Source organism: Bombina bombina, chromosome 2, assembly GCF_027579735.1.
Source record: "Bombina bombina isolate aBomBom1 chromosome 2, aBomBom1.pri, whole genome shotgun sequence".
In the NCBI taxonomy this organism is placed as follows: Eukaryota; Metazoa; Chordata; class Amphibia; order Anura; family Bombinatoridae; genus Bombina; species Bombina bombina.
The window spans coordinates 1045422827-1045436572 of NC_069500.1; positions in this window are offsets into that span (position 1 = coordinate 1045422827).

Here is a 13746-nt window from a genome sequence, read left to right on the forward strand (position 1 = left end):
TAGTTTAAACTTCTTTTTATTTTTTGTAATTTAGTGTTTGTTTTTTTGCATTATAGATTAATTTATTAATTGTATTTTAGTTTAGCTAATTGTAGTTCATTTTTTTAATTAATTTAATGATAGTGTAGTGTTAGGTGTATTTGGTTAGGATTTTTTTTACAGGTAATTTTGTACTTATTTTAACTAGGTAGCTATTAAATAGTTATTAATTATTTAATAGCTATTGTACCTTTTTTACCTGTAAAAAATCCTAACCTAAGTTACAAATACACCTAACACTACACTATCATTGAATTAATTAAATAAATTAACTACAATTAGCTAAACTAAAATACAATTAAATAAACTAATCTATAATACAAAAAAAAACACTAAATTACAAAAAAATAAAAAAAATATTACAAGAAGTTTAAACTAATTACACCTAATCTAAGCCCCCTAATAAAATAAAAAATCCCCCCAAAATAAAAAAATGCCCTACCCTATTCTAAATTACAAAAGTAATCAGCTCTTTTACCAGCCCTGCGGGGCATTGCCCCAAAGTAATCAGCTATTTTACCTGTAAAACCCCCCCCAACATTAAAACCCACCACCCACATACCCCTACTCTAACCCACACACCCCCCCCTTAAAAAAACCTAACGCTAACCCCCTGAAGATCTCCCTACCTTGAGTCATCTTCACCCAACCGGGCCGAAATCTTCATCCAAGGTGCGCAGAGGAGGTCCTTCATCCGGTAGAAGTCTTCATCCAGGCGGCGTCTTCAATCTTCATCCATCCGGAGTGGAGCAGAGCCATCTTCAAAGGAGCCAACGCGGAGCCATCCTCTTCAACCGCCGACTGAACGATGAATGAATGTTCCTTTAAGGGACGTCATCCAAGATGGTTTCCCTTCAATTCCGATTGGCTGATTGGATTCTATCAGCCAATCGGAATTAAGGTACGAAAAATCTGATTGGTTGATCCAATCAGCCAATCAGATTGAAGTTCAATCCGATTGGTTGATCCAATCAGACAATCATATTGAGCTCGCATTCTATTGGCTGTTCTAATCAACCAACAGAATATGAGCTCAATACGATTGGCTGATTGCATCAGCCAATCGGATTGAACTTCAATCTGATTGGCTGATTGAATCAGCCAATCAGATTTTTCCAACCTTAATTCCGATTGGCTGATAGAATCCTATCAGCCAATTGGAATTGAAGGGACGCCATCTTGGATGATGACCCTTAAAGGAACCTTCATTCGTTGTTCAGTCGTCGTTTGAAGAGGATGGCTCCGCTTCAGCTCCTTTGAAGATGGCTCCGCTCCGGATGGATGAAGATTGAAGACGCCGCCTGGATGAAGACTTCTACCAGATGAAGGACTTTCTCTGCGCACCTTGGATGAAGATTTTGGCCTGGTTGGGTGAAGACAACTCAAGGTATGGAGATATTCAGGGGGTTAGCGTTAGGTTTTTTTAAGGGGGGTTTGGGTGGGTTAGAGTAGGGGTATGTGGGTGGTGGGTTTTAATGTTGTGGGGGGGGTTGTATTTTTTTTTACTGGTAAAAGAGCTGATTACTTTGGGGCAATGCCCCGCATAAAGCCCTTTTAAGGGCTGGTAAAAGAGCTGATTACTTTTGTAATTTAGAATAGGGTATTTTTTTTATTTTGGGGGGGATTTTTTATTTTATTAGGGGGCTTAGATTAGGTGTAATTAGTTTATACTTCTTTTTATTTTTTGTAATTTAGTGTTTGTTTTTTTGTATTATAGATTAATTTATTAATTGTATTTTAGTTTAGCTAATTGTAGTTCATTTTTTTAATTAATTTAATGATAGTGTAGTGTTAGGTGTATTTGGTTAGGATTTTTTTTACAGGTAATTTTGTACTTATTTTAACTAGGTAGCTATTAAATAGTTATTAACTATTTAATAGCTATTGTACCTTGTTAAAATAAATACAAATCTGCCTGTAAAATAAATATAAATCCTAAAATAGCTACAATGTAATTATTAGTTATATTGTAGCTATATTAGGGTTTATTTTAAGTAAGTATTTAGTTTTAAATAGGAATAATTTATTTAATTATAGGAATATTATTTCATTTAATTTAAATTATATTTAAGTTAGGAGGTTGTTAGGGTTAGGGTTAGACTTAGGTTTAGGGGTTAATAACTTTATTATAGTAGTGGCGATGTTGCGGGCGGGGGATTAGGGGTTAATAATTGTAGGTAGGTGGCGGCGATGTTAGGGAGGGCAGATTAGGGGTTAATAAAATTTATTATAGTGTTTGCGAGGCGGGAGTGTGGTGCTTTAGGGGTTAATACATATATTATAGTGGCGGTTAGGTCCGGTCGGCAGATTAGGGGTTAATAAGTGTAGGTAAGTTAGCGGCGATGTTGGGGGGGGCAGATTAGGGGGTAATAAATATAATATAGGTGTCGGCGATGTTAGGGGCAGCAGATTAGGGGTTCATAGGGATAATGTAGGTTGCCGCGGTGTCTGGAGCGGCAGATTAGGGGTTAATAATATAATGCAGGTGTCAGCGATAGTGGGGGGGCAGATTAGGGGTTAATAAGTGTAAGGTTAGGGGTGTTTAGACTTGAGGTTCATGTTAGGGTGTTAGGTGCAGACATAACTTTTATTTTTCCATAGGAAACAATGGGGCTGCGTTAGGAGCTGAACGCTGCTTTTTTGCAGGTGTTAGGTTTTTTTCCAGCCAGCTCAGCCCCATTGTATCCAATGGGACGTTTTCCCAGCTTACCACTACCGTAGGCAACGCTGGTATTGAGAGTTGAAGGGAAGGTAAATTATGCTCAACGCTCCCTTTTCTGAGCCTAACGCAGCCACTCAGACAACTCTAAATACCAGCGTTGTCTTAAGAGTGCGCTGGGAAAAAAAGCAGCGTTAGCTACGCAGGTCTTTACCGACAAAACTCTAAATCTAGGCCTAAGTTTCTAAGCAGGCCCATTTTTCAAGAACAACCTGGTTTGAACTTGCTGATTGAACAGCACCAATAAACAAGTGCTGTCCAGGGTGGTTAAACTGAATGTGTCAGGCTCCTTATCTTAGATGCCTTCTTTTTCAAATAAAGATAACAATAGAACATAAAAATGTTTATAATAGGAGTCATTTTGAAAGTTGATTTCAATTGAATGTTCTATCTAAATTCTGAAATTTAATAATTGTGCTTAGTGTCCCTTTAATAAAATTTCAAGGGTTGTAATTTTGCTTGAGATGTTCTTCTATGATATTGGTGTCCTTTTAATTTAGGAAATAAAATTATTTAAAAAAAAATACTAATACTAACAAATATATAAACATACATATCTTTACATAGATATATACATAAATATATATTTTATTTTTACATTTAAATATATACATATGAAGATACATACATATAAATATATCAAGGAATATATATATATATATATATATATATATATATATATATATATATATATACACATACATACTAAAATATGTATGCCCAATCTTCCAAAAAATTCTAATAATTGACTGTCCACCTTGCACCAAATATGTCGCTACTTGCTATATTGGCAATTAATTTCTGCTCTGAAAAAGAATACATTTCCACTATATACAATAATGTGCTAAAGAGAAATGTGCTTGTTCGTGGACAGTAATGAAATGGTATAAATGAAGTTGGGAAAAACACGAAAAGAAGTGAGATCGATGACTGTTAGTTAACAACAGTCCGATACTCCTCGCACCGTACTTGACATGCTTGATAAATATGCCCCTTAGTCCCTCCCAACACCGCAGAAGTATAGTCGTCTAAGTAGGTGGCACTGGTTCAGCAGTTGTTCAAATGTCATCAGCAGGATAGATGAAGGGAGCTAAACATCAGGATATAAATTTAATTCCACAATGATGTACAGCAAAACCCTAAAGCAGCAAAAACAGCTTTATTTTGAAAATGTATTACACAACAGTTAAAAATGTTTACAATCATTGCAGCTCAATGCATTTCAGTGACTGTGTTGCCTTTTTCAAGAGCAATATAACAACACATCAAAAGAGCTATATCACAGAACTGTCTAAACTCCATATTCATACACAAAATCTCACGCGTACCTGACTTCGGATGTCAAAGGAGACAAGTTGCACACAAACATAAACTTACTATTTGGGGCATATGTATCAATGTGTGAGTGGTCATGATATGAGTGGACATGTCCGCTGCACAACGCTACACATAGATAAATGCCGACAGCATACACTGTCTGCATTTATCATTTCACCAGCAGTTCTTGTGAACTGCTGGTGCAATGCTGCCCCCTGCACATTCGCGGCCAATCGTCAATCAACCCGATCATATTCAGAGCAGGCAGACAAGTTATGAAGCAGCGATCTTTAGACCGCTGCTTCATAACTTCTGTTTTCGTCAAGAAAAAAGGGTCCTCAAGCTCCATATGGAGCTTGATAAATATGAGCCATAGGGCGCCATGTACTAAGCATCGAAGTGACCGTTCATCTGTATTTCCGCGTCAAAATTCGCTCACGATCTGCATCTCGTATTTACCAATCTGCGATCAAATCGAAAAACCACTATTTTTCATCAGCTATCATAATTTTACGCAACTGATCGTTCCTAAGCCTTTTTCCACTTACTACATGTTCGATCGCACATAAATTCGCTGTAATCGGAAATTATGAATGTTACAAGTAATCCACCCGCTCCAACTTTCACTCTAACTTCACGTGATTTGCTTTATGACCATTTAGGTAGCGAATACAATAGAAAACTATAGGGGGTATCAACCTGACGCCAGGTTGAAGTGCTTAAGTGAAAGGACTAGACTACAATAGTTTCATTATTGGTTTTTTGAATCACTGAATGAAGATGGAGACACTTTTACATATGTTTCTATTCAGATTGATTCAATTACGAGGAAGAAGGGCTATACAGGCACCGATTGAAAACAATAATGGATTGCAAAGAAGGAGAGGTAGAAGAATCAGAGTCCCTAGAGTTTTCCTTCCACGTATGGGTTTGGAAGGCATTTCTGATCGGGAGATTATCCAGAGATTCCGTTTGGACCAAGAAGCTATTATGGAACTTTTATAATGAAATAGCAGAATACCTGTAGCCTATGACAGCGCGTTCACAAGCCATACCCAGACTATTAAAACTGTTGGCAGCCTTACACTTTTTTTCCACTGGTTCATTCCAAGCTGTGTCTAGCATCATAATTGGCATCAGCCAGTCTGCTTTTTCGAGGCACCTAACCAAAGTAATTGATGCATTGATGGTCGTCTTTCCAAGGTACGTGTGCCTTCCATCGACTCCTGAAGATTGGCAATCTGTGAAGTCTAACTTTTATAGAATGTCCGGAATGCCCAATGTCCTTGGAGCCATCGATTGCACACATGTTGCAGTCAAACCATCACGAGAACGTGAGGAAGTTTTCCAGAACCGAAAACAGTACCATTCCCTCAACGTTCAGATGGTGCGTGATCATAACATGAAAATAATCAGTGTCCGTTCTAACTTCCCTGGATCCTGTCACGATTCCTATATCTTGCATCAGTCTGGGTTTTATAGGAAGTTTGAGGATGGAGAGATGCCTGAAGGATGGCTGTTAGGTAAATTTTAGTTTTTTTTTCTATGTAAAATATAGTAGTATTTTAATTGTCACTTTAATTATGTTATTGAGTTTGATGATATATGTAACTCAATAACATAGTTAATTGTCTTTAAATTTATCATCTTTATTATAAATGTTAATGTTTATTTATTCTTTGTTTCATAGGGGACGCTGGTTATTTCAGTAGAGAATGGTTATTCACACCATATAACAATCCTCGTAGAAGATGTGAGGTTAAATTCAACGAGGCACACAGATCCACCCGAGGAATCATCGAGAGAGCTTTTGGATTGTTAAAAATGCGCTTTCGTTGTCTCGACCATTCGGGTGGTGTGATGCAGTATGCTCCAGAAAAGGTTGCAAAAATAATTCTTGTATGCTGCATTCTTCATAACATTGCAATAAGAAGAGGATTTGAAATTGAGGATGCAGAAGAAATCTCATTTGAGAACGTCCCTGAGGTCATCTGTAATGTAGTGTTGCTGAAAACTATTTTAAAGATTGATTTCATCAATAAAGTTTATTCACATGACTTCTATTTTTATGTCATTTAAATAAAAATATACAATTTAAATTGTGCATTTGTGAATAAAATTTTATAATTGTATGAATTGTATCAATTTCAAGCATGTTTACAAACGTTATCCATAAAGAAAACAAATGATTTTATTCAAAATTATTATTTGAATAGATATTGTTTTCTGATCACAATATAAATATACACATACAGTATGTATTAATTTAGAATGATAACATATAACACCAGTCTTAATTTTTCTAACATAGAAATAGATGTGTATGTAATCTAAAGTCTATAAATTTAACTTAGGATCTATTACATATAACTTAAAAAATTGAATCTTAAATCTAATTCTTTATTAGCTAATATTGAATGTGTGTATATAACCCTTAAAAATCTATATCAATACAATTTTTTTAAAAAGGTCACATTAGCAATTGATTAATAATAAGACTTTATTTTTTATTTAAAACAAACATATTACACAATAACTATATAAACAAAATAATAATAATAACGATCTATAATTACATGACTCTCCTACATTACAAACTAATTACACTATTGATAACTATATTGCACTTACACTAACAAATATACAGAAAACTTAAATTACATTTAACATTAATTATTATTTACATATTACTTTATCATCCGAAAATGAAAAAAAACTCCACTGACAATAAATAGTACAACTTTAAAATTATTGTATCTAAATATTTCTAACAATTTAAAAAAATATAATAATGTTGCATAGAAACACTGAATAACGCGAGATTTAGAAAATTTAGAGATTAGACACACCCATTTAGAAAGTTGCTATGCGACCAGGAAGGATGAAGAGAATTACACCATTCACATCTGGGGAAATGATAATTCTAGTCTGTTATAGATCGATATTTTCCAAAATGCTTAGGGGGTGTCCGAGGAGTCATGCAAGATGAAAGGGACAAAACTATATATGAAATGATATGCAGAATGTATCGTGTATCAAAAATTAAAAGGAAAATACGTCAATGTTTGAGACTCTACAGTGATATTAGACGTCGAGAGCCACAATATTACCAATCCATTAGGAGCCTTTTAAGGACATGTAAGTGGATCAAATTGTTTTTATATTATTTGTTTGTGAGCTATTGCTAATCTAATACTGAAAACAAAAAAAATTCAAAACTAAAATGTACTTGTTTTTCAAAGTTACATCCCTGCAGTTAAAAAAAAAACATTATAATTTAAAATAATAAAACAATTAATATTGTTTTAAATTATAGATTAAATGATAATTTCATCATCAATATGAGACATGAAAGAATAATAAGCTTTAAGTGTACCATATTGATCAATTTCATGTCCATACTGGCTCTTACTGGTATCTATTAACATTCTGATTGATGGTTTTCTAATTTCTAATTTTTACAAAATTCTAAAAACTCTAAACACTCTAAGCAATCAAAAAAATCAAAACTCTAAACTTTAATTTACAAAATGTCAAAAAAATAATAAACTTTAAAAAACATATGTACAAATAACAATAATAATATATTATGGATCAAAAAAAAAAAAGTTACAAGATAAAACTATTTACAATACATTTTTATAAATAAAATTTTACTAATCATCCTGCTGCAATTATCCTGTATATCTGTATTCACTATTTCAGATAAGAAGAAAGAAAATATTTGTGGTGCTCCTCCTCCACGTTATGTAAGGCCTATTCTAAATTTGACACCTAGAAGTTAGGCTAGATCACCACCCTTGCCACTGTCTTTGCTTGACAGAGAATTGTCCCCACAGAAAGGAGGTGTCAGGCGCCTAACTTTCGTACATACACCTCAAGGTACAAAAGGAACCATGAATTAATTATCTATAGTTACAGAACTGATTAACATAATAATGATTAGTTTTTTTTGGTATCAGCAGAAACCAACAAAAGAGTGTTGACAATGAAGAAAAAAAGGTTCAGAAGAATATTACAATTGTCTTCTACAGAAGGTATTTTTCTAATATTTGGTCCCATTACACATATTACATTAAAATTTTTGTAATTGTGTTCTTCTGTAATCTTTCATAGATATTGACAATGAGGAAAATAATGTTCCTGAAAGGATGTCATTAACTTCACCCTCAATGCAACTAGGTAAATGTTTATAATTTTTAAATTTACTCTATTATTAAATATTATAGTCTAATCTAAAGAACTATGTATCCATCAAATGATAAATATATTTTACAGATGCAAGTACTGAGAAAAACTCTACCAATATTTCTGATATTGATAATGAATTGGAAATATCGAAGGTTTCTAAATCGACACAGACAAGTCCAGCTATGGAAAATACCCCCTCTAATCTCAATGGTAATATATTATTGATAACTGCTTGTTAACAACCTTTCTTTAGAAAAATTGTGTGACAATCCTTAATTTTTTTTAAATTTTGTTTTCTTATATAGATTCCGGGGTACAAGTTGTATCACAAGTGCAATCCTCTGTTTGTGAAGAAATTAAACAAATAATGGATGCTATAAAGAATTTAAATACCCTGGTTCAAAATCTCTACAAAACTTATGTTATGGAAAACATATAAGCAATGATTGAATTTTTATTTAATTTTCACTTTTTTTAATTTTATTTTGCATTGGCACTTTGATGACATTACAATTGTCATTTTTTATGTTAAAAAGGTGAATTTAAAACCAAAAATTTAGTGGCCGGGAGGACCATCATATTTTTTTATAATGCATTTTTGTTTATTTTCTTTTAAAATTCCTGTTTTAATAAATTTTAATTTTGTTCAATTAAATTTGTCTTTGTGTCCAATTAATTTTAAACCTTTAAATGATTCCAAGTACATTTTAAAAAGAAAATTAAATAAAAAAAGAATAAACTTTAATAAACATATGTGCAAATAACAATAAAAATATATTCTGGATCAACAAAAAACAATAATAATAACTTAAAGGCTTCAAAAAACTGCACTAATGGAACCTTTGCTTTTAGGATCTGGCGACTCTTGGCTCTGATGTCTATCTCTAATTAAATCTAACAAAGATTGCATAGTAGTTTGTGCCATCTGCATGTTATTTTCAGCTATTGCCAAGGCCCTGGTTATGTGTTGGTTCCTTTCCCTGTCCATTTCTTTTTGCCACTGAAAAATTTCACGGTCCAGTTCTAATCGTTGCTGTTTGTAGTTGTCAAATCTTTCTAAATGTCCAGACAAAATATCCTGAACCTGTTTACTGTCTGCTCTATATCCTCTGGCAAGAGTTAGCATTTCATTTAGAGCAGCATCTTCCAAAGGTGCCTGCTCTTGTACTATAGGTTCAGCCTGTTCAATTGCCTGTTCTTGAACAACATCATCATGTGGTGAATCTGGATTCTCCTCAACAGCAGAGGGGTTTATTACAGGCTCATGAATATCAAAATCCTGATCGATCCTGTGCCATCTGTGTTAGGTCAGGAGTTAAGCTTCCACTGTCTTGAGATCTAACCTCTGGTGCTGTAACTGGAACAAGATTCCTCCTCAACGATATCTTAAATTAAAAAAAATAAAAAATAAAAAGTTATAAATTTAGAAATAAATTAATAAAAAAAAATTGAACAAGATTATGTTACATCAGATCAAAATTTGTTCCAACAGTAATGGTTAGAGGGGTTACTATACAATAGAAATTTATACAGTCATGTTGGAATTAAACAATAAGATTAAAGGCCTTCTTAATAAATAATTGTGATTTTGCATGGTTAAACTGTTTACATATAAAATCACAATGCATAAAATTATATTGGATGGATGTAACATGAAACAGTATAAAGTGTAAACTATATTAAGTACAGGGGGAATTTAATGTAAGTCTATCCATCTCACAGTCTCACAGTTTGACTATCAATCTATTGACATTACAAGTTTAAAATTTTACAGTTACTTTATACCAAATTTTTTTTTCTTGTCATCCTATATTTACTTTCCAAAAGTAACTTACCATCGAAAAGTGGTGCAGAATCTGTCACCATAGCTCTGAATAGACGTGCAACATCCGCTGTAAAAATAAGAAATTATAAATTAAAGATTAATATATCATTTATATTTACATATTTAAAGGTGTATATATAATTTGTTTAAAAATACATACCAGAGCTTCTTCCAACCGCTGTATCTGGTGTACTGCTCCTTACATCTGGAATAGTATCAGCAGATGATAGGCTGTGGCTTGTATTGGTTGTGGACCGTATATATTGCCCATGTTGTGGTTGTTGTCTTATATTTGCATGTTCTATTTGATGTGCTGTTGAAGGACGTGGTAGCTGTCCTAAAGATGTAGATGGGGTATTGACAGATGCAGAGGTCGATGCTCGAACAGAACCACCTATGAAATAGTAAATAAAGATTTCAATTAATACATTAAATACATTTTAAACTTTCTGTGCAATTTGTGCAAAGTTAAGCAAATTTAAAATGTACTCCTATTATTAAATTTACTTCATATTTGTATGTTTATTTGAAATGCAATAATTAAAGGGTCAATAAACCCATCTTTCTTTCATGATTCATATAGAGAACACAATTTTAAACAACATTCCAATTTACTTCTATTATCTAAATTGCTTCATTTGTTTAATTTCCTTTGTTGAAGAAATAGCAATGCATATGGGTGAGCCAATCAGACAAGGCATCTATGTGCAGCCACCAATCAGCAGCTACTGAGCTGATCAAGATATGCTTTTCAGCAAAGAATATCAAGAAAATGAAGCAAATTAGAAAATAGAAATAAATTAGAAAGGTGTTTAAAATTGCATGCTGTTTCTAAATCATGAAAGAAAAAAAAAATTGGGTTTCATGTCCCTTTAAACAAGTGCTTTCCATGTTCTAGAAACAAATAAATAGCTTGGATGCCTTGTTTTTTCAAATAAATAAAGCAATAGAAAAAAAAATGAATAGGAGTATATTAGAAACTTGAAAAGATTCTCATGGTCTCTATATGAATTGAAAGCAGAATTTTTGGTTCAGTGTAACTTAAAAAAAAAAGATAAACAGAGAAGTAATAAAATTACAAAATCAAATTGAAAGGGACAGTAAACCAAAAAATTTACTTTCATTATTCTGTTACAGAATACAATTTTAACCTGGGTTATGCTTGCTTATTGGTGGTTAAATGTCGACCTACAATAAGCAAACGCTAACCATGGTGATGAACCTAAAATTGGCTGAATGCAAAGATTGCATTACTGCTTTTTAAATAAAGATAGAAAGAGAAAGAATAAAAATGGATAATACAAGTAAATAGCAGATTAAAAAATGGTTAATGATGTTTTTAAAAAAACAGTAACGTAACAGACACATTTTTGGTGCAGACAATTAAACAATATAAATATTAATTTGGAGATTAATTTATAATTACCTTGGATATCGCTATCACAGTCATCAGTTTTGCCCTTAATGACCTCCATGCCAAGCCTCTATAGAACTTTTCTTTCGAAGTCTGTCAAATCTGCGACATAAGGCTGTCCGCCTCCAGTACCACGTGCATATTGCTTTTCTTTGGCAATTTTGGCTTTAGTTTGACGCTTGATATCATTAAACCTTTTTTTGCAGGAGTCGATATCTTTCTTTGTTGCTCCTTGAGCACTCACAGCGTCACTAATTTTTTCCCAAATAAACTTCTTACGAGCACCGGGGGTTAGCTTGACTCGACTACCATAAATATTATCATAATATTCGAGTACTAGATCAACAAGTACAACATTCTGTTGATGCGAGAAGTTAGGGTTGCAAGTCTACTTGGAAATAGCTGAATCTCCGGAGCAAGCCATCTTCTCAAAGTAAATACCGAAAAGTAAATAAACAATATTTTAAGATTTCTGGGAAAATGCACATTCTTATACATGTCATCAGCTAAACCTTGCCGCTTGTATGACAATTATGACACCTAGATGGTCACGTGGGTGAAGAAATAAACTAATTAGGTCGTAGACTGCTTAGTAACTTTGTTCTTTCGCGCCGAGCGAAGCTTCAAAGTTATCAATAATCTGATTGTCTTCGACACAGAGTAGGCGCAAAATTTTATGGCTTGGTTTTTTGTACATTCATGTAATGAAGTGCTATCCGCATGGTGCGAATGCCGGCAGGTTAATTCGATATGGTCTGTGCGAAAATGTTGACGCCTTAGTACATGGCGCCCTTAGTCTTAAGATAACATTTAAAACCTAGCCTGTTGTTTAATATTAATTATGGCACTTTTTTTTCTTTAAGCTACCCAAATAAGTAATATAGTTGTTGACTTACACCAATATAGTGGTGGTTTGAAATAGGCCACCCTGTTTTAGACATATAGCTTAAAGGACCAGTCAACACTGTAGATTTTGCATAATCAACAAATGCATGATAAGAAGACAATGCAATAGCACTTAGTCTGAACTTCAAATGAGTAGTAGATTTTTGTTAAATAAATTGTAAAGTTATGACTATTTCCACTCCCCCTGTATCATGTGACAGCCATCAGCCAATCACAAATGCATATACGTATATGCTATGAATTCTTGCACATGCTCAATAGGATTTGGTGACTCAAAAAGTGTAAATATAGAAAGACTGTGCACATTTTATTAATGGAAGGAAATTGGAAAGTTGTTTAAATTTGCATGCTCTATCTGAATCATGAAGTTTCATGTCCCTTTAAAATGGCAAGACAGAAGCCAGAATGCAAAACCAGTCATTTGTTTTACAGTTTCCATAGCATGCACTGTAAAGAACAGTACTTTATAATTCTAAAATCAAAACTACTGTGGCTCCATAATTCTTTAATTTCAGATTTCAAAAAACACAGAAATTGTGAGTTATATAACCTTGTTTTCTTTAAAATATTTGAAGCTTAAAGTTAGAACATTAAGGGCAAGATTCAAAGTGGAGCAGTTTTTAACGCTCCTGCTTGCGTGCTACCTTTGCTAGATGTAAGTTTTTTTCACTCATATTATAAGTTGAAAGTAAAAAGTTTTCACTGCGTGCTAACCCAATGCTTGCATTAACATACTCCAACATATAAGTCAAAGGAGCAAAAAAAGTGAAAAAAACACCCTACTCGCACGCAATCCCAAAAACATATAGTCAGAGGCGCATATATGAATATATATATATATATATATATATATATATATATATATATATATATATATATATATATATATATATACAGGGAGTGCAGAATTATTAGGCAAGTTGTATTTTTGAGGATTAATTTTATTATTGAACAACAACCATGTTCTCAATGAACCCAACAAACTCATTAATATCAAAGCTGAATAGTTTTGGAAGTAGTTTTTAGTTTGTTTTTAGTTATAGCTATTTTAGGGGGATATCTGTGTGTGCAGGTGAATATTACTGTGCATAATTATTAGGCAACTTAACAAAAAACAAATATATACCCATTTCAATTATTTATTTTTACCAGTGAAACCAATATAACATCTCAACATTCACAAATATACATTTCTGACATTCAAAAACAAAACAAAAACAAATCAGTGATCAATATAGCCACCTTTCTTTGCAAGGACACTCAAAAGCCTGCCATCCATGGATTCTGTCAGTGTTTTGATCTGTTCACCATCAACATTGCATGCAGCAGCAACCA